Genomic DNA, 27,291 nt, shown 5'->3' on the forward strand with positions numbered 1-27,291 from the left:
CTCGCTCCCCCAGGTGACACAGAGCTCGGTAGGAAATTCCGTCAGGTCCTGGCGCTGATGTGCGGCTACACAAAGCTAATGCTGCCTTAAGTTCGTGGATCGACAATGGTAGATCCAACCGGAAATCACGTGGTGGCGGGTAGCTGCTCGAAGGCGATGGAATGTTGGTAGCTGTGAGTTGGCCGGATAAGCTTGCGCAGAAATCCTCTGCCACGTCAATCTCCCATCTCTTCTGAGAGAGGGCAAGCGCCTTGAATGGGAATCGCTGTACGGGAAGTGTCCGCAGCCCGCGCACCGTTCTCCATAGTTGCGATAAAGGCTTGCGTGGATCTAGCGGCTCACTGAAGGCAGCCCAACGTTGCGATTCGAGCTTGTCTAACCGGCGCTGTATTTTCTTTTGCGTGCGCCTGGTGGTCCGTAGATCGTTCATTGTTTTCGTACGTCGGTACCTTCGTTCAGCACGTCGTCGGATTGCTCGTAGTCGTTCTAGTTCCACATCAAAATCATTAAGTTTCGAGGAGCATGTTATAGTACACATAGTGTCTTGCACCACGCTCTTGATTGCCTCTTCCAAGTCGAAAGAGGAATTGGCGTCGCAGTGTTCTTCCATAATAGACTGAAATTTAGGCCAGTCCACTCTTTGGATCGTATCCTGTGTTTTGGAAGCGGTCAATCCTCTGATCTTGATGTACGTGGGGATATGGTCGCTTCCGTGCGTCTCTATGTCCGCAAACCACCCTGCACATCTGACTAGGCTTCGTGAGACGAAAGCCAAGTCAAGACAGCTGCTGTACGTGGAGCCACGTAAGAACGTAGGACTTCCATCATTCAGCAGCCAAAGTTCATTACTCGAGGCGAAAGATACAAGAGCTCTGCCTCTTGCGTTGATGATCCGACTTCCCCAGACTGTATGATGGGCGTTGAAATCTCCAATGATGACCCAGGGATTGGAAGTTGAGGAAAGGATGTCCCGTAGTCTTTTGTAATCAAATCGACTTGACGGAGATAGGTAGGCGCCTATAAAAGTAAAGGTCAGATTCCTTTTCCTTACGTTTAGGCATATATATTGATTACTGTCATTAGGAGGTACAGGCTGATGAGTGTGGGTGAGGTCGCGGCGAATAAACACCAAAACCTTACTGTTTTGGTGTTTATTCATATCCAGAAATTATTCATATCCAGAAAGCCTGATTTTGTTCGATAAGTTCGGCTCGAAAATGACGATAATGGGAACCATACTGGCGTACACGAAGCGACGGAAATCCGAAAGGCGCGCTTTGAGTCCGCGGGCATTCCACTGAAAAATAGCTGCTTGTCGGACCTCTTCCCTAAAAGACCACGACTGTGGAGCCATGATCTACTCAAAGGTTGCAAGCACCGGACTCAGAGCGCCCAGTACTTGAAGCGCACTTCTGGCAGACGGTGTGTGCATGTTGCTTAGCAGCACGCGAATGGCATTCATTAAAAGGCCTAATAAGTGCTATCACTTGCTCATCTGTATTCCGCGACTCCTCGGATACAGCACCTTGCTGTACTGGGGGCGGCTTCTTCTGCGGCTCTTCTGGTGATCGTGTACGCGGAAGTGGCGGCCATTCCTTTGTGGAAAGAGATCTGGCAGTTTTCTCCCTTCCAACATCGGTGTTCGGAGTGCTGGAAACGTCCGCTGATGATGATGCTTGACGAGGTGACTTTTCCTGAAAGCTTGATGTTTTCCGCCGTGAAGACCTTCGTCGGTGACGTCGTCTTCGCCGTACTTTCACAGCGGCCTCTCTGTGGGTAGAGTTGTCTCTCACCATTTGTTTAAGAATGGCGATCTCTTTCTTGATCTGGGGACAGTCTTTGGAAGAGGCGCAGTGATCACCTTGACAGTTAGGACACTTCAACGTGGTTCCGCTGCAGTTGTCTTCTGAGTGGGGTTCGGCACATTGAGGGCACACGGCCGAATTTCTGCAAAAAACTTCACATGTCCAATCTTCTGACAATCGAAGCATTGCATAGGTCTTGGAATAAATGGTCGAACCTGGTGGCAAAAGTGGCCGACCTTCACGTAGGGTGGAAGGCAGTCGCCTTTGAAGGTTATCCTCACACAACGTGAGTTGCCGAGGCGACCAACATGCACAATCACGTTGTGTTCGCTTGCTGGTTTTATGAGAATTGGTAGGTCTGCATTAGATATTTCATTGTCAATGTCATAGATGACTCCTGTTATTGTGGCACCATTCGTTGACACGATGGATCGGACCTTGATGTTTCCCAGCTGCGTTACATGTTGTAGTATGGTCAGTGCGCTGGGGTTCATCACATCGATTGCCAGGATGTTTCGCCTAGTGTTTATCCTAACATCCTTGATCTCATTTGGCACGGTGTTTTCTAGATACACGGAGAGTGCTTGCCTGTTGAGGACGCGCAGGTTGTCGGTAGCGTTCTGTGGCACAAACAGGATGGAGTGAGGCCATCGCTGAGGAGCGGTTTTCACAGTGTCCGAGCTGGACGCCGAAGATGAGATGATAATTCTTCGTATGGCCTTGCGGTACTGGACAAGTCGAAAGCTGTCTTCCGAGGACTCGTCACCTGATGCGCAGTACAGCTCTGTGTCCTCGCTACAACTCGACGTATTTCCTCGCTTCCGCGAACCGATGTCCGCGGGTGAACGGGAACCGGGAGGATCCTCGGGGTGTTGTACATCCATCACCGCGATGGAGGGGACGGTAGACCCCACAGGTGCAGTAAGAAGTCCAGAAAAACACAGAGATGGGCGAGATGAGCTGCCCAGTATATGAGGTCCCACAATAAGTTTATTGGCATTGGGCACCTGTACAAAGTAGGCTTTTAAAATCATCGCATACTCTTATTTTAAGCTCTGCTTGTTTATTAAAAGGGCAAATATATTTGGACCAGTGGCCTTGATTATTGAATTCAGGGTGCAAACGAACGAATACTAACAGGGTAGTTACTTCGCTACGCTACATCTTCAGGATGGTTTGCTTCATGGCCGTCTATTTTTTTAGTTTGCCCATGATGACAGAGCGCCTTCTCATCGTGTCGCCAGATACAGCTAGCCATTGAAAACATTTTTTTCTACTTAACAGATGCATTTTCTAGATAAAATATTCTTTTTAAAAAGTTGTTAGCGCCCAACACAGTACACTACAGAAGGCTCTTTTTCCGCAGTTAGTTACAGAGAAATCTTTCACTGCTGTCGCCGGTTATGCGTGCTCGCGAGCCATTCTCGTGCATAGGGTTCGTTCCAGGAGAAACTTGCCCAAACCTTCACTTTTCTGTGAAAAACTAGTTCGCATGTGCTAAGTTTCGGCTCTCACCATACCCTGGCGCTGTGCTTACAGATCTTGCGAAGAAAAACAAAAATTAGGAAGCGTAAAGCAGTCCTACTTGTAAATGACGGTCATGTTCATGCTGACAAGGGCAACATGCGGGTCTTGGCATCAACTAATTCGCGAAGTGGAGTCGTTTCTGCATGCTAAGGTCACCGCCACACTTCGAATTCTAGAATATGCAATCATCGGTGATTACGGTCAAAATAAGTTCCGCTTGTCGAAATACTTCGCGCTTTTAACAGATAAGTGTCTCCCTCCGAGACTACGACGAGAATTGTGCTAAGTGGTCAGTCACAGACTACTTAGTTTTAATCGCAAAAAAACTTTGTTGCCTTATTTGAGCAATGTACAGGTACTGCGTGCATAGTTGGAAAGCTATACCACCACAAAGAGCACAAAATAACATCGAAAACGAAACTGAACATCCAAGCAATTCAATCCGCAGCACAGTCACCAAGCCAACAGATGTCAGACCAAAGCTTCTATCTTCCCGAGATGCCTCGGGCGTCCTTGCGAGTCATTGTACTGGTGAGCGGTGTTGCTTGAACGTGTGTTATCCTAATTTGTTTGCCACATGTATTATATATATGAATGCCTCGATGAGCTTGGATTTTACATGCTAATTTTAGTAATTGTTGCTTATTTTTTATATTTTCATAGTAACACTTTTGTGCCGGCCTTAACCAAAAAGGTTACAGAACACTACCGCAAACATAACGCTACAATCTGCAGCCGTATTGGTGAAATCGATGAACGAGCTCAACATTTTCCCCTTCAACGCTTTTCGGAGCTGATCATGAGGCTCGCTCTCCATTCTTTCATCTCTTTCCCGGAGATATTAGTTTGACACCTTCATGCCTCCATTTCTTTCTGTCTTAATCGCCTTCTCAACTGCCTATGACGCATTTTCGAAGCATTCCGAAATGCTGTCACTCGTTTCACCTCCCCCCTTTTTCTTCAAGGCCCACATAGTGGCCTTTTGTCCTCTTCGAGCCCCGTTTTCGGGGGCCCGCGGGCCACTGCCGAAATAGACGCTATTTCATTTGCGAATTTATGTGCTCACCTTTTCCAACCTGTTTCCCCTCGCGCCCAGCTGCTCTTCCGCCGCTCATTCATCTTCTGTGGCTTTCCCTCTAGCCATTTTTCAGTTGTCCTTTTTCTTGCTACAAGAAAAGCAGCAAAAAAGAAAACGAGCCTATTTTTTCGTTTCCTCGTCACCGCGACACTCGCTCTGACATAGTACGATGTACTCATATTCCAGCCTCGAATCGACTGGTGCGGCTATAGTACGGGGGCAAATATCCACACAACCGGCGCGCCGAGAAAGCATGCGCGCACGAACTGACGCCTTTCGTACTGTGCGCCAGCAAAATTCACATCTTATGCGTTATGAGCGTTCCGACGTAGCACAGTAGCCTGGCCTGCAAGATCCTTTTTGTGAGTGCCAGACTTTTTATATCTTGAAATGGGCTGGGAAACGAATATGGTTCTATGTGCAATTGCTGCTTTGACATCGCGACAACTTATTTTGCTACGGCAGGAAAGCACAAAGCGCCAAAGCGCTGGGACGACTTCAGTGTGCCAACTCTCATTGCGAAATGACTTGTTTGATGCTGTGCGGGATTGAGTGTCTTGTGGTCCGACATATGTTTGCGTTTACGAAGACATCGGTCGTCTCCGTGAGCTTAACTCGTCTTCGCGAGGTTCACTCAGCGTTCCAGCTGCGTTCGGCGCATTCCGCAAAGCTGTGCAGGCCATGTTTGCATGATATATATTTTGCACACACAAAAAATTTTTTTTTATAATTTGTACTGATGTCTATGGAGAGGTGATGCTACCACCTGTGCAATAACTTTTCTTCAAGACAAAAGGAATATTCTAGAACCTCATTTAAAGATACGTAATTTTGATATTTAAAAATTAGATCTTTGCCCAAATTCCAATGAAGTTCTGATTCTGGTACCAGTTCTCGCCACCGTTATGTCATCGGTGGTCTATTATTGGCGCGCTGTTTGAGATGCATCCTAGATACTGCCCATGCCTGGAGCTAGGTAAGCGCAGAGGCTTCTCATGTGTTAACGGAATAGATCCAAATGTGGGTCGTTGTGGGAAGGGCATAAAACAGCCATTTTAGGAGAGCTATTGCTCAATACGTGCTTCCCCGTCTTACTACGTCGTCTGAAAAACTTAATGAGATAACGCTCGTGTAGTGAAACAAAACGATATTCAATCAGTCTTTTTTCTATAAATTGCAAAGATATTGCAGGCAGCTATGAGGTTGGTTAGAAAATACAGAACAAGACACAAATAGCACTGCACCGATGAGAAAAGCGTTTTCATACAACACTGGCATTCTTTATGGAGGAAGCACGAAAATTAATAATAATGATAATAATAATAATAGTTGGTTATTGGTGAAAGGAAATGGCGCAGTATCTGTCTCATATATCGTTGGACACCTGAACCGCGCCGTAAGGGAAGGGATAAGGGAGGGAGTGAAAGACGAAAGGAAGAAAGGGGTGCCGTAGTGGAGGGCTCCGGAATAATTTCGACCACCTGGGGATCTTTAACGCGCACTGACATCGCACAGCACACTGGCGCCTTAGCGTTTTTCCTCCATAAAAACGCAGCCGCCGCGGTCGGGTTCGAACCCGGGAACTCCGGATCAGTAGTCGAGCGCCCTAACCACTGAGCCACCGCGGCGGGTAAACACACGAAAATTCCAGAAATGGATCATTGAATTAAACACGCCTGGTGATCCTAATGTTGCGACATTCTTTTTCTTGGTTATTTTCGGAAGCGCATGTGAATTTTTAATTAAAGTTTCCGTGCTTTAAATTTTGGTTTAAAATAATGCTTTCGAAAAGTTTATGATGGTTTACTGACCGTTAGTATACACTATTTCAGAGCAAAAAAAAAATGCACGCTTGGGTGCATTTTGGCACCCAAGGGTTACAGAACAAATGATTTTTCATCTCTTCTTGTTTGAGAGTAAGCTGAGAAGAATAAGCTTATTGTATTTCATACCCTTTAAGAGCGGGGATGAATGTTGTGCTTACTTTTAAAGATGTCAGAGGAACCTAAGCCGACATCATATGATCATTTGATGTTTTAAGGAGATGCTACACCATGCACGGTTCTTTGAGGCTGAGTGATGACTACGTTAAATTGCAGAAAAAGCTTCAGGGCTGGTCATATCAGAGGCTCGGAATACAACACGTCAAATACACAAGCAAAATATTGACTATAAAAATTACTACATTGCTACTGGCTATCGCAAGCACATAGCAATCTGAATTTTTTTGTGAAAATTGGCAATGAACCTTTGTTTTTTTTTTAGATTGAAGCCAATTTTAGCAAAAGTCAAACTCTACAACGCTAGCACCTTTTTCTCAGGAATAACAATCGCTCGAAACATAACTTTTGCCGAGCGCATAACACGCACAAGGGAGAGCCTACTAAAGCAGAAATACAAATAATGATCGCGGAAATTGTGTTTCACAGCATGAGTATTGCCCAAGGAGCTTGGAAGTTGTCCAGGTTAAGTGAAAGGAAATCATCAAGGAATTACCACTTGGTATAAGCTAAATTTCTATTTCAGTAAAAGATCAAGGAAAGGCGATCACAACGATATCAGTGTGGATGCTCCTACACTGTACTTCTTGCCAGAAAGGGTCACAAACACAGGCTGAAATACATAGATGACATAGAACTTACCCTGTCCTCCAAACACTCCTAGCATTAGCAGGTGCTAGGCCAAATCCTGAAAAGTTACACAGCGCGCATACATGGTCTGTCCGGAAAGTAATGAGACAAGTCATGACGTGGCGCGCGCAGGCGCTGGATTGGAAAACCGCTTTTGGAGGAAGGAGGGTTATCCTTCAGATTCACAATGCGACGAGCTCATTTGGCTTCAAGCAAGTGAAGCGAGTGTACATGTTTGAGCGTGTATCTTTCTTTCGAAGCTGCGACGAAGAAACCATGGAACGAGCGTTGAACTGCGATACGCTATGAAGCTTTGTACTAAACTGAGTAAGTCACCTACCGAGCCATTCGACGTGGTCAACACAACATGTAAGAATGATCCAATGTCCATATCGCAAGTGTTCCAATGGCACAAAATATTTACAAACGGTCGTGAAGACGTTAACGACGACATATTCAACATTACTCTCCATAACCGTCGTCGACGGGCGCCCGGACCGTTGCTAGTTGTGAACGTTTTCACAGAAGTTTGTAAATGCTTTGTGCCATTGGAACACTTGCGATCTTGAAATTGGATCATTCCTACATGCTGTCTTGATCATGTCGAATGTCTCAGTACACAACAGATCCTCTATCTGCATCAGCTCGAGGTGCATTTCGCGAAATAAGGTACATAGTGTTAACATTCTATTTTTTGTGCTCATTACAACTAGTAGCGGCTATACTACAGAACACATTTGCAGAATCTCATTCTGCGGTTTCAGATCCGCTAAAACGGCTCCTATACATCAATTCTTCCCCATAAATAAAAAGTTAGCTTAGAGTAACTAAGTGCGCGTGGACAAAAATGGCTTTCAATAGACTCTCTTTGTTACGTTTATTTTTGTACAATGGCAAGTGCGGCTAATTGCTGCCATTGGCTGCTGTTTTCTTTTGTTAAAGGCACTTCGGAAATAATCCGTTTGGGAGTTAGGTCGATTCGTCCCAAAAACTTTCTGCTAGAGTTCATTGGTCTTTCCTTTCATTAATGCGATTTTTAAAGATGTGATGAAGGCACAATTAATCTCTAAACGGGAATGTTTCTCATCCAATTCTGGGTCACTCTTTTGTCTTTAATGTATGATCCGTACATCAGCCCGTTAACTTTTTCTTGCCGCCATTTATCTCTATGTTCTTTGCTGATTGGGCTCCCCGTATTAAACTAAAATAATTTGTCCATCGCTTAATCGTTGAATAATTATGCCTTAGGTTGGCGTATCGATAAAATGCCTAGAACATTCAGGCATTCAACATGAGCTCGGAAGCTCAGGAACAGTTTGGTGCGACTGCAAGGAAAGAAACCGCCAGGTGGAAGCTTTTAGCCATGTCTGGTTTGACTCACGGGTGGGTGAATAGAACACGCGTGTAGAAGTTAACGCCCTATATTCGCAGCTTCCCTTGCGTATCTATGAAGAGTCATTCTCGGGTTCAGGTTCGTGCATACGTGGCACTCAAGATGTTTGGAAAGTCATTCAACTCTGCCCACCAGCTTAACTGTTTTGCTATGTGCAGAGATGCTTAAGCTGTTGCATGCAGACAAAGAAGAAAAGACTTGGCGAGATGACAATGCAAACGAATGGAAAGCTAGCGCACACGAAAGTGTGCGTATACAGCGCCTATTTATGCGGCAACGAGGTCTTGTTCAAGCCAAGCCGGTCTAGACCGCTCCCATTCAACTTAAGGCCTGTGCAAAAGGCTATTTGCACGCGCCGTCTCCACTGCCGGATGGTGCCGATGTCAACAAACACGGATGCTGCTATGGCCTCCACTTCAATAACAAGACCGGCATGCTTTTCATTTTTGCTTTTGTCTCCGTTTAACGTCCAAAAGTGTCTTGTGTGTAGCTTTTTCCATAATATCCTGCTCTGGTGTGGTGTTTTCTTTCAAACCTGGTTAGTGGCAGCAACAGGCTGGTGCGAAGGCCCCCACCTTTCAGTTCCGACATAGGAGCCCATGCAAGCTCTCATCAGTTTCATGTGATCAGTTCATCTATTTCAGGGTATGAGATGAAGGCTTCGACACCAGACACAGAGTTTTGACTCCCAGAACCGTCGAATGAAAGCAGCAGGTTGCCCGAAGAGACTGCTATCCAGTGTCGCAGAAGGGATTCTGCAAGCACTTAGAGGCAGAAGATATGACACGTCCACATCAAAATAAAGGAAGCCGTACGCGGTCATGCCTTGCATCAATGGCATTTCCCACAGTCTCAAAAGGTAGGAGCAAGAGCTGGTGTAAAAGTGCTCATGTCAGCCCCCAACAAGTTATGAAGCCTGTGCGCCAAAGTCAACAGCGAGCAAAAAAAAATCAATACAAGAAAAGCACCGGAAAAAACATGTTAAATGTGTGAAAAGCCCGGTTTATGAAATACCTCTGTCATGCGGACGCACTTACATTGGTAAAACAGGGCGCTGTTTGAATAAACTGCTTCGAGAGCACAAAAGATCACTAAAGGGCGCCATCAGCAGTGAATTAGCAAAACATTGCAAAAAGCATGAATGCGCTCCGCAGCTTATCAACACAATGGTCATCCCGTCATATTTTGATCAACGGACCAGGGAGATTGAAGAAGCCTTCAACATCCGATCAAAGAGCAACGTATGCGTCTGCATACCTTCAGTAGCGCTTCGTGGCCGAGAAATTGATTATCTGAGTGCGATGACTTAATACTTCACCACGTGTACATCTTATGCGTTTTTCATGCTTCTTTCTTTTCCTCCTTTTACGAGCGAGATGTATATATTCAACGAATGTGCATTGAAAATCTGGTTGTTATTCAGCGTCGTGTCCCGCCTCTCCCTGTCTCGTGCTGCGCTGCTCCCGTCACAAGATCATGCACCAGCCAGCCCAAATTTTCACCTTGTTAAAGCACATTTCATGTAAACAGGTAAGTCAGAATGGCCTAGCCAGCAAGCATTCACGCGAGGGGACAGATGTATTACACCACCTGTAACGTAAGCATGTGCCTGAAATTTGGCGCATATGTGCGCTTAGATGCCTCCAGTCTGCATAAAAAAGAAGAAATAATTTTATTGAACCAGAGCCGAGAAATCTAGCATTAACCTTTTGGGGCTGTCCTCGGGACGCACAACTTTTTGGACACGGCTAGTTGTGGGGACGTTTTTTGGATGTCTTCGTGAAAAATGAGGACCGCCTGGGGACATTCCAAATGTCCTGATGGGATATTTTTGGGAGATTTTGAGGAGGCTTTGTGTTTGTTGGGCGGTGTCCACGTAAACCACGTGTCTGGAATTGGCTAAGCATCGGCGTAAGTAGAGCAGTTGCGCTCGTCGTCTGCATGAGCGTATTGAAAATTTGACGTTGACCGAACGCATGCTATGATAAATGACATCGGTAAAAGCGATTTAAAAAGTCCTAAACTAAGATGTTCTCGCATGAAAGTTAGGTGTTGAAAACAAACAACTTGAAATCTGTGAAATCCGTAAATTAAGCATAGCTGTTTTATAAAATGTTCTATTTTGGCATGTTATGTCCCTCCCCTTAAAAGGCAGTGCTATCACACGACGTCTGCAACCATGTACTGTACGTGTTTCCATGCAGTCTGTAGGGCGCTAGGGACCACCTCATTTCCTAAGTATAAATTTCGATCACTGATAGGAAACTCCGTCAATGTCTGCTGATACCTGTCGGCATGCGCTACCTTGCGGAATGTTCCGGCAGCAAAGTTTTATTCACTGTGGCACAGTATGACTTTTATTCGTTCGTTTCGCATGTCCTACTTAATTTGTGAAACTTTCATTTCTTGTTTTATTTTCAGCAAACAACCCAAAATGGCATGAACTTAGAGTGAGGAACTCTTCAGTCGAAGCACCCATCGACAAGCAGTGCCTAAGTTACTTCATAAAACAAATTCCAGTTATAACAAGATGGAAGGTTTACATGTCTAAACGTCAGAATTTCCTTAGAAACGGGCGATAACTGTCCGACTAGATGACCAATATACAAATAAAAACTGAAAACTGAAATTTCCTGCACACATCTCAACATTTTTGAAGCAGAAATGTGTATTGTGCGTCGCTTTCATAGTTGCTTCTCTACGAATGTTAATGGAGACTGATACCATGTCAGACATTAGTTCCTTCTAGCCAACCTTTTAGGGCAGGGAGAAATTCATAAAACGTTTGCGTTTCCAACGGTGTTTGCGCTATGGCAGACAAATGTGCGGGAAATTTCGCTTGCCATGACGAAACCACTCCTGCGCGTCGGAACCAAATTGCACTACTTATTCCGCACAGTGGAAAATATGAGATAGGTTTAAAAAAAGCAAATTGAAGTCGAAAAATGAATTAAAAAGAGTTATAGATAGAAGGCTTTTCTGATTTTGCGCCGCAGAAACCAGCTAGGACATTGTATTTGGTCAGAAGTTGGCGAGCAGAGCTTCGGCCCTCGGAGCAACCTCTACGCTCCTGGCAGGGTGGCTTTCTCGCGTTTCAGTAATGTCCTTAGGACTTTGTAACGCCTGCATCATTAACTTCACCACGTGCCCTGTTAAATATATATATATACATATATATATATATATATATATATATATATATATATATATATATATATATATATATATATATATATATATATATATATATATATATATATATGCACACACACACACACACACATTTGATAAGTTGGCTTTTCTGCAGTGCAGCAGTATAGTTAAGTGAACGGGTACGCCAGGATCCCAACTACTGATTTTTTACCTTTCTGTCGAAATAATCATTCGTTTATTTTCTATAGCTGGAATGGAACCGGAATTCACTTAAAATATAAAATCAAACGTTGGCTGGATATGTTGAAGTACAAAGTTTTCAGTAACCATCATTGGCAAAGGGCACACAATTAAGTGATGTGCTACAGTTTCAGAGTGCACAGCCACCGAATGCATTTCTGTAGTGCTAGGTGCACGGTTTTTCACCAGTCCTCAATTCTTAAGGTAAAAGAATGCATGTGAACACTGCGGGGGTTGCCACTCTTTTCATTTTTAATTAGAGCGCTGTATTCGCTACCGTTCGAACTCTCACCATCGACATTCGTTTCACTTTGCGTTAGACCTCCGTAATGGCCATAAAAAGTTATGAATGATGTGCGACAGCTTGCCACCTGATTCCACTTGTTTAAATGGTTGCTCGAACGTGCAACTTCGGAAATGATCAGGCAGGCTGTCAGTGCAACGTGATCCACTTCTGTAAAGTAAGTGTAAGCAAAAAAAGGGCTGCGCAGTATATTTTGCCGTTGGTTTCTTTTAGCGCGGGTGAAGTTTTCAAGCCGGAATTGTTTTCTCCCGTCACGTATGTCATCATATGAATCAAGCTGCTCGAAAAAACTAGCAAACTTCGTCTTCGTGCCCAGGTCCCATGCTTACCGAGCAAAGGTGGCCGAATGTATGCGAAGGACTCTTTTTACGAAGAAAATGAAAGGACAAACACTAATTAATTGGGTCGACACAGCTACCTTTCAGAAAGCACAGTTTACCCCGATACCTCCCAGGGAAGATTTTGCGTCAACGTACTCGTTGCAATTGGCCGTCCTGGGTTTCAGTAATTTTTCATTCCGGTTGATGTCGTTAAGATGGATGCGGCAACCAGGAATCTTGAGACGGGTCCTCAAGTGCAGCGTGACAGCTCAGCAATTCTCAGCAGCCGGCATGCATGTACCAGCGACTAGCTACCTGGTAAATTGAATGGGCCCTACTGCCAGGGCAGCAACGTTTCAGCAATACAAGCATGATGTCGCGGATGGTGTAGGAGAATGAGGTGACCGATTTGAAGCATTTCTTTGCAGGACATGTTTTGACCAGAGCCGCTGATGTCACTCATGCTGGCGCCTATTGGCGAGTCTCATCTGACACAAGACTCGGATAACCTGATCACAAATTTGTTCCGGTTGTTACGTCCTCGTGTGGAGCAGGAATTGGGTGACGTGGACTCCCCACAAAGGACCTCTGTGCGTCCATGCGCATGATACTAGAGTGTGACGTGGAGAACTTTCGGAGGCTATATTCAAAGTAAAGACTGCATCCGAAGGAGACCTATCCTAGTAATCGTGCGAAGGATCTCCATAAGCTTCCATGATCTCCCCCGACGTGCTGTCAGTCCGCTCCACTAGCCCGCTTGTTTGCGGGTGCTAAGAAGAGGTAGTGTCATTACTGCAACCGTTGCCCCGTATGGAGGGTTCATGCGGCCTTGGAAGGTGCGATATAGTTTCTCGCGGAGCATCTTTTTATGGTGAGTCTTTCTGTAACATAATGCTTGAACCTCGAGCCCTTTTCGGGCGTAGTCAATGGCCCTGATAAGATTGAGGCTCTCGTTGGCCGACTTCGCAAAGAGACTAAGTTCATTTATGCTCACAACGTCCAAGGGACTCGCAGGCGGCATGATGCGCACTGAAGGGGGCTGGCCGAAACAGCAATCGGTTTTGAAATACTGGGCGCTGCGACAAAAACAAACTTACTTCTTGATATCGTTGGCGTCAGAATTAACATTTCAGCAGTTTGGAAGCTACCGCAATGGTCTTCTACTTTCACAGCAGGTAAAATGTAGGAGCACCGTGGCAGAGCTTCAAGGCAAATTACTGCAAGGAGGTTGGGATGGCTGGAACCCAATGATTCTTATCCTTTGAATTTTGAATAATGAGCCCATCACAGATATCATAAAAGTGACGAAGACACAACTCTTACCAGTTTGTGACAAGCACTTTACACCGGAGCGAAAGCCGACGAAAGCAGGATAGGTCGTTTGGGCACCATCGTTGTTGACTGCGGAACCTACTCGGCGTGCTGTCGGTGGGGTTGCGGGAGAAATATTCGGCTTCCACGTATGTAAAACCCAGCCTGTATGTTTTGGTTTAGGGTTATGCTTCGCAGGCAGCCGCTACTTGGCGGAGCAGTCAGACAATACAGTGAAGTGTACGTTTTCAAGGTAACGATGGAGTTTCTTCACTACTCCCCCTCCCCCAGTGACTGATCTGCAGCTTCACCTCAATCCCAGAGCTTTTCTAGTGAGCGTATAGAGGATAGCTCCGCATAGTGAGGTGAGGACCCATTCTCCGCAAGTTTGACGTGAAGCACAGAAGGCACTGAAGTTTTTTGGCGGAAGTGGCGGGTTGTGTAGGCATAGAAGAAGCGTTCATGTTTAAAGATGCCGTAGACTAATTGAAAAGGTGCTCATATACACTGCCTGGTTCGAGCCGAAACATCTTTCAGGCTTCACCTTGCATTTAGCCCGCTATGACGCATACTCTACAATTACAAGGCAGCGGGTCTGCTTATCCATGTAGTGGCTGCAGATGAGTAAATTTTTCCTTCTGTAGGCATGTCATTCACCAGAACTTGATGTTCTTGGCTGTCATCAGGAGACACATGTCATGGGATTTGGTGATTAGGTGTACCGTCACAGGTGCAAACTTTTGTGATAGAACAAACGTATCTAAGTTCCGCAGCCGTGAATGCAATACAAAAGTGGGACTGACACAGAATAGTATTTATTCGAAGGCTGTCCTTGACTGAGTGCTGGGCCAAACCAGAATTGCGAACAGTCCCGATTGAGCTCTTCAGGCGTAGTTCATCTTCGTTGTTTCTCGTAAGGTCAATCGAAGCCACAACTATGTCCTGCGAGAGCATGGACACTGTACCAACACGCTTCCCGGTGTTTAGGCACACTTCTGTGCTGCCGTGGTTGGCAAGTAGTACATATGCTTGTTGCTGATTGCAGGAAGGAGGCTGCGCGGGAATAGAAAGCCTCATTGTTGGTGGAGGTAGGTAATGGTTCAAACCAATAATCGGGCGTGGTCCCCGACATTGTTGTTGGCCCAAAGATAGGAGAAAAAAATTGGGGGTAATTAATGGCTCTATCTTTAGATGACATCAAATGTATCCAAATAAACAGCCAGTCTGCAGCATTGTTGAAAAACTTTACTCATAATCATAACAAAGTGTACTTCAACAAATGATGATCCCAGCTGAGATGGAACAAGGTTTTTAAAATTGATGTTCGATTTGCGTAGTTAGGCGAAGTGCGAATTAAGTGTGCGAGTTGTTAGGTGCCGGTGTTCAGATCCAGTGTTCACAGATTGCAGTGATTAGGATAGCGATACTTGATTAATGTGCATATATGTGGAATTGGCCGTTATCTCCATTCATAGATCCCTGGGAGTATGCATACCCCTCCTGGCTCAGTGGTAGAGTGGTCAAGCGATGCGCCACTGCCCTTCCGTGGCATTTGCTGCTATTGTGGGACTTGGGCTGCTAGGGCTGAGTTCCGACCCAGGTTGATCTTCCCAAGCAGCACCCCCCCCCATCATTAAATGGGATGCCGCCTGAAGCGGTGGGCAGGTTCCTAGTTATATGTGTACATACCTGGTCAGGTCGCCCACAACCCGGTGAACAGGTGAGCACCCTGCCACCAAGACCGGATTCAAACAAACACACAACGGCTAAATTCGGGAAATAGCCACTATAAGTGCCAGCGCATTAAAGAACGACACAGTGTTCTCCCGAATTCCAACTAAGTGTATTCTGTTAGGTGTTATAAAGTACCTTTAAGCATTTGTTTATGTCTACGTAGTTAAACTGATGACATTAATAAATGAATGTTTCCTTACTCCAACGCGCACTTCGTTATGACGTTCGCGAAAGCAGTAAATGTACAGCTCGTGCAGAGCACTAAAGCGTTTAGTTTCGGCTTCCGTGCACTTCTGGCCGCTCTTTTTTCGTTGTAAAAACCAGTTCTAACCGCAGAAGCTGTAGCCAAATTAACGAGGTAATTCCAATGGGGTAACGTTGGTGCCTCCAAAAAGGCAGCCCTACAGTCGTGTTTTATTTTTGGGCGAACAATAAACGCCGCGAAAATAAAAAATAAATGCTAAGTTATGGAGTGCTTCGTGTCACGAATAGCGCCGTGATAAAAGAGCGTTATTACAGCGCGCTAACTAGCCGACCGGCTACCACAAGTAGGACCTCTTGTGTAGGACCACATGTAGGAGTCCGCCGCGACATCTGTGCGCTGGTATGTCTAAGCCATAATAAGGAATGCGCATAGGACTCCTGAAGCCGTCGGCAGTTTCGGTCAGTGCAGTTTTAAGCGGACAAAAAGTTCGGCGAGTTGGTTCGGCTCTATTTCTACAACCATGTTTGTCTCGTCTCGGTGCCTTTTGTCTTGGCCTTTCGCGCTGTAGAAATACGAAGTTTTCAAGCATTCGTACCAGCCTCTGCTCTCATTATTCCTGACAATCTTGCAATGACACCACAAAGAACTCTCATCAGAGATCACATCATACGCACCACGCAAGGCCTTTGTAATTTTTCCGACACGTTTCTGAGAACTCCTCCAAATCCTAGGTTCGGGCGATGGCTTTTCGACCGAAACAACTGTATACGCTATCGCGTGAAAGGACACGTGCGGGCACAAAGCGACGCACGTGTTATGGACTCGACAGAGCCCCCATTAAGCAACAAACCTAAAGAATTGGGGCGAAACCACGTGTCTCCATGATGACTCCAAAATATCAGCGCGAAGAGCTGTAGTCGATTCGTACCTTGTATGGGCGGAAGAGGGAGCCACTTTTCGTGCGCTCGTGCTGTGCGGAGAGGACCATTGGTACTGCGCTGTAGCTGAGCTAAAGGTCTGCATATGAAGGCCGTTGCGCGTGAGCTGCGTGTAATAGGCCTTAGGTTCGAGTGATGCTCCAGCGTTTACGAAGTTCAAGTGGAGTTCAAGTGGAGTTGTAGTGTGGGCTTCAAACCCTTTTTTACGCTGAATGATGTCCATTAGAGCAACAGATCACCGCCGCGTTTAAATGTCTGTGGGCTGAATAATTTTGTCGGGCTTCTTTACCGCCCATACTACCTTGGCCGTGCAATACCTGACTGCAGTAAGCCCACATATTGACCAAAGTGCGAAGGTTATAGATTGAGGCACTGTCAAGTATACAGTTATTCAAGTACTCGCGGATAAAGTAGACGCTTTTTACGTTGGCATCGCGTTCATCAGCTAGATCAGACTCGCGCGCTGTGCTACGCGTCCCGCTGCGATGATTCATATGTGTGCCCATCTTTCCTGGCCAACGCAAGCAATTGGTCAAATTGTTTGCGTTGCAATAAACCATCCCTCACCTCATGAGCAATATGTTATTTGAATTCAACTCTTATTCACCTAATCATCACACATACGGTCGCAAACAGAAACAAATGGTGACAGAAAAACCCGTTTTTTCATAATGATTAAGAAAGCAGAGAATGACGATTTTTCTTCGGGTTGATAAAGGGGCATTAACAACAGTGCTTGGCGCTCGTGCTTTTGAATGCCGCCAAGCTTATAACAAAGGTGGCTGCAGATATTGCTGAAATTATCACTGTCCACCCGTCACCGAGGTTTGCTTGATATCCTAATTATGGCACAGGCAGGCTCACGGCACCACCCGAAAAATAAAATAACAGTTCTAAGCACGAAAATCTGAAGTACTTGTGCCTCTGAGACTCCACGCTTGCAGATGCCGCATTCGAGCACATTTATATACGCTATTATTTAGATATACACAAGCTTGTTGATCGCATACACGGCCTTACTTTCTTGCTAACTGGTTCCCTGACATTATGGTAATAAGATCTCCAATCACCAGCGCCAGACTCCTTTGACGTTTCCATTTCTGAGGGTGCCACAACCTGAGAGTCAGGCAGTAGCCGAGATAAGAGAGGAACTTTGCTGGTTGACAGAGTTGATTTTAACCGCGTTGAATCCAAAAGAGGAAGAATCTGCTGAATCAGATCCGGATGTTTTACGGTCGACAAGTCACCTGTGGACAGCATAGAAGATTCTACTGCACAAGATTTACGAGCCTACCTAAAACATCATGCTCGGAGCCTGCAGGTGAAGTCGACCTTGATACCCACCGATCTCTCAGAGGGTATCTAACAACGCAGCGGCAGCGTGGAACGCCTGCCTAGTGTAGTCCGGAGCATAGGTGGCGACCGATTCAAAATAAAAGTTAACCCTTTCGACGCGAAGCTTTCAAAAGAACTGTCTCTGGTTGCGAAAAAATCGATGCAATCTAGCGGCACAACATGTTTTTACCAATTGTAATAAATAGTTTTGAATACGCTGAACTTTGATTTCGGCATGCAATCAATTGTTTTGAGAGAAAAAAGCATGTTGTCCAGCATTCTGTTGAGGGTTCACACACTTTTTCGAAATACGGTATTTATTAATATAGTGAGTAAATTGTATGCAACCTTCTGCTGAGTAATTTGTACCCTGCTCCCTATCTTGCCCTCTCACCATGCATTGACTCATGGGAATTTCATTTTTCTCATAGCCCTGCCCTGTAAGCAAAGGCTCAAAAGTTCCCTTCTTGACCTCTGAAGTACAGGCCTCACGCTTAGTTAACTGGAAAATTGAGCGGCATCTTTGCTTTTCAGTGATTGCTAGAAACAACATAAAGCGGTCATTCTTCGAGTGCGGGCTGCTTATAGGCAACTTGGTGCCCTTAGGATGAAGCGGAAGAAAAGCAAAGCTATGTTAGAGCAATTATGATATTTTATGTTGTTTTGAGTTGGGAATTATAACTTCGTCTTGCATCACATAGGCTCTTATAATTCTTTTCGCCGATATATACAGCATTTCATGACGGAGCCATATTTCCTTCAAGCACATGGCACAGCAGTCTACCCAGTCATGAAGTTTTTAAACACGGCCACAGAGTGGACAGCATATCTGTAGTCACGTGGAATATGGGGGCCTCCACATTTCTGAAAAAAAGAAAAGTTCGAAGGTTAGAATTTCGCTCAATATATGTGTTTATGAAGTAAGAGAACAAAACGTAAATCACACTCCGAAAGCAGTGGACGAGTCCAGCATATAAAAGTAGCAGTGACTGCTTGCGATGCATAGAGCATTAAAATGTTTCCGGGGTTTGAAAATGCTTTGTTTGAATAGCGGCTTCATGTATACATTGTCATGTACAAAAGCTTGTGCATCCCAGTGCTCTTGTAATACAGAGTCGTCGGTCAGTCTCTACTCTTTCTCCCATCCCGCTTTAGTATCTTCATTATTCGTGAAATTATTCTTGTCCAGCGCATTTCCTTTTGCTCCCCTTTTAAAGAGATCACTGCTGTGGTCAACGTACACCAAGAACATACAAAAATATGAGTGCGTCTAAAGTGGCCCGCCCATGCGCAGTAGACTAGTAGTAAAGTATCGACAAGCGGTACTTATCAGCTATCAAAAGAGAAGTGCTCAATTCGTTTAAAAGAGAATTCAAATTTCTGTCAACCACAGCACACTCTCAGATAAAGCTTCCAGCTGTATACGCATACGGTTCAATATCCCAACCTAAAATTACACGCTGAACGCTGGTCCAGAGAGTTGTTAGTCTGTTTAACCGTATTCTGCACTTTACTGACCTCCTTCGTGCTGAAGCCTCAATAGAAATGCCCCTGTAAATAATTTTCGACATATCCGGCCTCCAACAAACGGTAATTCTTGTTAGTAAGCGGGCACTTTACAGTAAACACTACAGAATTTGCGGTCGGGTCTTGGAGTTCGCGTCACTTACATCTACAGATTTCGCAATAATTATTTTGAGAGAAGCGTACTCACGTCTGTGCAAGCAGAAAACAACCATTTACCGACATATACTACTCCATCGCACTTCTGCACTTTTCTTTCCTTATAGTTCTAACATGCGCATCCGCAAATGCTGTGGTAATTTGAGACGAAATAAGAGAACTTGTGTTGTAAGGCCGGGAATAATTTTTGACAGCAATCCGACACTTCTTTTTAGATCAACGAACGACAGAATGTTGAAATTAAAAATAAATAGAGTAATGCGAGAGCTTATTCATTTTATTGCACGCGAGATGACAGCAAGTGAAAGCCGTATCTCGGATTTTTTGGCGATGAAAGAACTAAAAAATCCAGTGCAATCAAGAACCAAGTCCAAAACGGACATCTATCCTTCGAATCACGGGGCCCTGATGCTGGCGCTATTTCTTTTCTTACGCAAAATTTTCGTAAGCTAAATATGAAATACACGTGTACGCGTACAAGCCTATGGTAGAGCTTCATCTGGAACAGCGTGTTATGCTTCCGAAGTGAGAACCCCACACATCTTGGCGTACAATACTCATTTGCGTATGCGTGCGTACGATATACCAAATCTGCCTGTGCTCTAGCGGTTGAAAGGAGCCGTTATTTTGTCCTGTCCTGTGCTCATGAGCTCCATGTATTTTACAAGAGCCCAAATACGTAATTTCAGAAGCAAACCTCAAGGACTTGGTATTTCTTAGAGAGCGTGTACTTTTAGACAATCACAAGTCAAGAGCAACAAACATGCCCCTTGTCACTCAAATATTCTGTTCTCAGGTCACGTTGCCTTGGGTAGTGCGTGCTTAGTGAACAAGAAAAGCAAATGTGGAACACTCCTTTTGCTGCGTATGTAGCCGACTCTACGGTAACCCTATATGTGCAACTAACCGATTTTGCTATCATGCTAAGCATTTCTAGCGCCTTTAGAGAGGTAGCACTGCGCGTGCAGTCAATTTTTCTGTGCAGTTTTTCCTTGATTCAGCACAGAGATGCATAACGATACCCTCCGTAGTATAACGCTGATGATACCGACGATATTGCTTGTTGTGTCAAGATGCGCTTGAATCATATGTATGACCATAATGCCTCACATACTGACAGAGGCTGATTCGTATAAAGGCCGTACGATATGCAAGGGCTATATACATCTGATTTAACTGGCTTGTGAGCGCAGTAACGCAGACGCATCTCATCTGCGCGTTCGAAGTGGTGCACATTGCTTTCAAACCTCTCTAGGCATCTGAGTGATCGAAAACCCGAAATCGCCTACTCTGGGATGCCCGACCTCAGATTATGACGTTATTTGTTCGGAGAGGGTAAACTTTGTTGTTTGGAGAATCGCTTGTTTGTTGTATGGCGCAAAAGAATGCACAACCATACTCCTTGCGTAGCACACCCGCCATAGCGACCATACTAGCCGCAGCAGATGCAGACGTACAATACAAACGTAAAAGGTACGGGTTTTCTGCGCCATTTGCAGGTGTGAGCCACCGCTTCTGGTCCCTTCAGGTGCACAACGTGAACATATGGCCACCTCAGCTTATCTACAGTGGCGCGTTTTTCGACGCTAGACGCACTTGGGCTCCTTGGTGCCCCAACTGCTGCAAATCTCTGCTTGTACCACGGCCGAAGCCCTGAGATAATCATGATGAAATAGTACTTTTGAACGGCATAGTTGGTTGACGGTTTTTGAAACCCGTCACTGATATCCATCATCTGTGTCCCTTCGCTGTCTACGTCTATTAAGCGCACAATTATATCACTAAATGTGGTGATAGAAGCGGTAGAGAGAGCAGGAGATGGACAGAGCATGTCCAACGTTCTTGGGCCAAAAGTGTTTATTATTGAAACATTGCAAGGTACTTTTATGGAAAAATTGAAGATAATGGTCCATTCTTCCGACGTATAGCAAAATATTTGTTTTAAACCTTTTCCATGGCTCCCATCAAGCAGTTAAAACTGCCAAAAAAACCACTGAGGAACGCTTTTGACGATTGCAAAAAAGTTAACAGCGAGAAAATGCAAGCCTGCCGCTGGGAGATCTGGGGTTATATGGATTGCTATGATGAAATATCACAATATGTTAAAAATTTGCGCTCATAAACTTTTTTCCTTTCAGAAATACTTCTATCCACAACTGTTGGGTATCACTCGAGAACAGGCGCTTACTCGCAGAAAAAATTTCTTTAAGAGCATATTCAAAACCACCCCTATTAAGGAACCCATAAATAACATCCTCAGAAAACACACATGCAATAAAACAAACATACACAAGCCATAGGGTATCGCCACGCTGCTCATTGTGAGTATCTGCGCAGCAGATTTGTTCATTTGTTTCTTCGGTAGAGCTAATAAAACCGACGCTTAGAAAAATAAAGTTGGATTGCGAATTATCGACAGTGCTTGCGTTTCGGTCCTCCTTTCGTCTTCCATACGCGCACTTTTCAGTTGAATGGTTGCAGAACCTCCCCAACTTTTCTTTATTATTCGGCGTAAGATATTTTCAGGAGGAGAAATGGAGATGCTGTAAGTCGACATTATGCTGGTTTCAATCGAAAACCGATAAAAATCATTGGGGGGAGAGATTTCGCGTCGTGCACGCTAGAATATTCTTCAAGGTATTTCGAAAATGCAAAAACGGTCACCAAGCGTGTTGGAAACACTCAAAGCGCCAGCGTTTATTTTATTCCTCACTGTGCCGCCCTAACAAAAGCACCTTTCCGCTTTTAGACACTTTTGCCACCTAGGGAAGAAAAATGCGAGCAGTCGCAGTCCGGCCATTTTTCGGTTTACCCAGTGGCTTGGGGAAACGCTTAAAAATAACTTTCTGTATAAGCTATCAGTGAACCTTCCTTGCAAATGTGGCGTTGTGCAATCAAACAATAAACGTTACATCATCATCATCATCATTTATTATACCCTTAAAGGCCTCTTTGAGGCATTACATAAGGGGGGGGGGACAAAGCAAATGCAACTAAGAATAATACGTTAATACAACAAAACATAATGCAATACAATAAAATGAAAAACGATACATCACAATACAACGTTGGTCAATAATGAAGAGCACAAGGCTGAATTAGGCGGTAACAACTACAACAACAACAAGAAAAATAATGTTAACTGGGTGAAGTTTGAGAAGTGTCTTTTATTCAGTACAGTGATTAATTAATGCCTGTAACGAGCGTCAACTTACAATGAGATGGTTGACCCAATCTGTTATCGTCATGTTCCATCCTTTAGTGAGGTTCTGAGAACATACAAAAAAGGCCAAAATGTATGAAATGGGTCAATGGTTGTTTGAGAAAACGTGTTTCCGCGTAGGATACGCTGCTGTTGTCTGGACAGTTTTGTTTTATACCCGTGGTGCGTTTTTCGGTCCATCTGAAAATACTTTTAGAATCAGAAATGCTGATTTCATACTTATTTGTGCCATTAAACATTTCGCAACCCAAAAAATGGGCGAGCTTGGAACCCCAGCGAGGAACAAAACTGCGCGCTGACGTACAAACGCAAAAATTCAAAAATATGCTGACTCAACACAAATCTGCTCAATTCTTTTCCATTAATTTGTTAAGGCAACAAGGGGAAGAAAGTGTCTTAAGTCCCTTAGTGGAGTCAGGGACGTAATATGTAATAAGCATCCAGATACACACCCCAGGGATCATAGCATTAACAATCATTGTTGCCAGATATCTACACAAGAGAGCATTGAAAGAAAAGGTGTGAATTCCAGCCATACAAGATAACACCGTTACAACTGTATATATCAGGAGTAATCAAATGCGCTTGATTTTTTATGTAGTGTAAAATGTTTTTCTAAACCACAATGGCATCCCATCTGTGACAGCACTTGTCCCTTTTTCATCGAATCATAAGGGGGCAGAGGCAAACGATAAGTAAAACAGAAGTAAAACTCAAGATAGGACGTGCGCTGACCACCAACTGTTTTCTCTGGAGCAACACAGCCCGCTATGAATACATAACACAGAACACGTGGCAATCAGGAAGCCAATCCCCAAGGGTAAAGGAAAAAAACCAAGAAACGTACGGTTTTTTCATCTGCATGGCTCACAATAGTGAGGCCAAGGGGCGGTGCCAAAAAAAAAGAAGAACAGCATGGCTAGGCAGCATGGAAACTCCTAAAAATAGCAAAGCAAAAGCAGAGTCGTATTATAGAAACGAATAAAATCTTATACAGTTTTCATGAAGGCCAACATATAACGGTGATATAGAAAAACATCAATAAACCGTAACCAGGAGGCTATCCGGAAAGAGCTAAAATTTCATAAAGAAATGAAAATTGAAACGGTAATGATTTTGGCTTATCACATTGAGAAGGCGGACAACTCGTGTGTGAGTCTATATATTTTGTTTTAAATTCCAAGGTGAACAAATGTGTTTCTTGGATCATGCCAAATTTTTTTTCTGTTTCCTCGATCTTGCGCACGCTTATTCCAGGGCAGATCCTCTTCCCTTTATTAGCATGACAAGTGCGATTGCTTCCTTTAATGTTATCTTTAATGTTATGTTTCCTTTAATGTAATATATCATTTGGTGTTTGGTTTTCAGATCATCGGAAGAGAAAAATGAAATAAAAGTATACCACACATGTCCAGACACTGGCGAGAAAGCTGTTATTTACGCGTTACCTCCATTGAGAAAAATAGCAAAACATTGCGCAGGTAAAGAGGGTCTATAGTCTTATTCCCCGCACTCTGCTTTCAGGAGTGTGTGACACATTAAGCAAATAGGACTAGGTTCATTTACCTGAAGAGGAAGAAATTCGCACGCTCAATGCTCCTTAGCAGCTCTGTTATTCAAACGCCTCTTTTTCTGAAGTAGCCGTCATATCTCAATAAAACATAGCATAAAGAATTAGCTGTGCGCAGTATGTACGGTGCCTAAATCTTCCAGACCTGCGCATGCACTAACAGTCATCTTTTCTGACGTAGAATATAGTAATTATTTTGCGGGTGTTCTCTAGTGCATTAGCCAGCTACATAAGCGAGCGGCTTTCCATAAACTATATACGATCAAAATTTTACAGGACGCAAGTGAGCACAAAAACATTCATTTCTACGCAGTCACGTAATCCACTCGCCTGATATGTACTGAAGTATGAGGGGGCTCTATCCATTGGTAACATACCACTCGACTGGGCGAAGAGGCAGAGCTGTAATAATTTTTTTTCGAAAATTATGAATCCCATAATATTTTGATTGAAATAGTAAATTCCACTATGCTCGTTCTCTCGTAGTAGATATTTTTGCTTTATTTTTCTCTTCTATCATTCATAAACACTTTTACCGTTCCCTTAGCAGCATACATATACCGCAACTTGTCTGATGCACTCAAGAACCTTTTAAGCAGAGGCTAACATTACTTTGTTAATTTTTTACTTTATCCGTGGCTCAAGCATTCGAGCATGGCTGGTGTCTCCAAGCGTATTTATTATAATATGATGCCTTTTGTGTGCCTTGTTATCGAAGTCGTCTTTCCCACTTCATTCACATTATAAATGCAGGTTTTTCTCTTTCTTACCCACTTTCCTTTTCCTTGTATATTGTTGGAATTTTGTGTGCAAGTTGTGCTCATCAAGAATTTTTTTTTGTTGGCTACATTGTCAAATCTGTGTAAATGTCTTGAGCGAAATTATTTCTTTGATATGCTTTTATTTCTGTTCCTTAATTTCTTAGAACACTTTTTCTTGATGCTCACTTTGTTTGTATTTTTGTCGGACTGCCCACAACAATCTAAGGCCTGACACAGAGGCCTGCAGTACCTTGTAAATAATAAAAACGAATAATACGTCATGTATATAGCTTTCACAGCTGAAAGCCTTGTTGAATCCAGCTGATAAATTATTCCTGCAAGGAAATTTCTGTAAAGAATAAAGAGACATTGCGATCATGCTTACAGGAAGGACTACGTCCAAAGCTTCACCAGTCTTCAGCAAGCAGTTGGTTAGGTGTTGACGTAGTGTGCCCTCTTCCTGCAGTGACCGACAAAAATAAAAAAAGAACTTAGAGAAATGCACACATCCAGCGCTGGCATCAGTCCGCAACGACAGCCTTTCCCTATATTCGTCGCTATTACTGTTTCCAACCCTTCAAATCTCAAGAAAATGCAGATCGCTAAGCGGAAACATATCTTGCATTCGACCTAAATGAAGCATATATAAAAAAGCACCTTTTCCAGGTGGCAATAATGTTCGAGTTAACTACACACTCTGCCCATGACGGGTATGAGAATAGTACTTCATGAAAACCAAATCGAATACGACTACTTTAGCTTGTCTACTTAGTCTAATGCGAATCAGATATGCGTATAAGCAAACCAAATAAGAAATCAAAAGTGTTCTGAATATTTCCTACTTGTACGAATCTTGTAAAACAGCCAAGAGCTAGTGGTTAGTGCAGCGTTACAGTGATATAACATAGGCAGTTATTGTTTTAGCTGCCAAAAGAGGCAATACAGAATTGCACAGAGGGTTATAAACCGAACTACAATATATGTAAGTATGACCGTGATGCCGTAGGTATAGAGAAACTAATTTCTGTTCATTATGGCGAACACAAATGAACTAGTTACAAATGTGAACAGTTGATTCGAACGCGAGGACAAGAAATTAAAGCAATGTGCTCAGAGGTTAAGCATCAAAGCCTGGCTCGCTATATCTGGTGAGCATTCCAAGGTCGCCCTAGGTTAGAGACAATGCATCACCATTAAGAAGGCCGACATACGAATGGACGGTGGCGCTGTTGTTGTTGTTGTTACAACAACAACAGCGCTGAGCTGAACGCTCCCAGCTTCGCCGACTGATAACGGCTTCATGCTGTGAGGAGTGTCCTGCCACGGTGTCTTGGCGGTTAGAGCTCGGCTGCTGATCGAAAAGACGTGGAGATAAGTTTCGGTCGCGGAGGAAGCGTTCTGATCGCTATGAAGCGCGAAAGCTGCCCGGATCCTGTGCGAGCTTATTGCATGTTTAAAAACTGGAGCAGTCCAAATTATTCCGGAGTCTCTACGGTGCCTCTTTATCTTTTCCGTGCATTCGTTCTTTAAAGTGCGTTGTAGGCGTCTGCCGAGAAGTGAGATAATGAGTGCGGCTTTCCTTTCTTTAAAACTAATTTTTCCAGCTTCGCGCCGTCAGAAAAGACAGATTTTGGAGTATTTTTTGTACAAAACTGCTGGAGTGCGTATTCTAACTTCGGGTGAATTATTTTTTTAAGCTTTTCGTTTGCTTCAAAGCACCACGTATTCCAAGTAAGCCCGCCAGGAAAATTTATTGTAAGACAGAGGGATGCTTTTTGGGGCGTAATATTATCAGTGTTGACGGATGTCAGAAAACACGCAAATGATAATACCGAATCAAGTGATTCGCCAAATTTTAATAGTCAACTTCTTAACTCTAACACATAGGTCCCTGAGTGTTGATAGAGATTTGTAGCCGGCCGTTAGTAATAGCCGTTTCAATTTTTTTAGAATTTCGAAAACGCAGTTACCACTGCCCCTGTACCTCACTAATATTGAGCAATTTGCAGCGCCGTTCGGAAGCCGAGGACCCGCAGCGACCGCAAAGCAAAGTTCATCAAATCACGTGACTCCGTCGTGAC

The sequence above is a fragment of the Amblyomma americanum genome, chromosome 5 (genome assembly GCF_052857255.1).
Source record: "Amblyomma americanum isolate KBUSLIRL-KWMA chromosome 5, ASM5285725v1, whole genome shotgun sequence".
Taxonomy (NCBI): domain Eukaryota; kingdom Metazoa; phylum Arthropoda; class Arachnida; order Ixodida; family Ixodidae; genus Amblyomma; species Amblyomma americanum.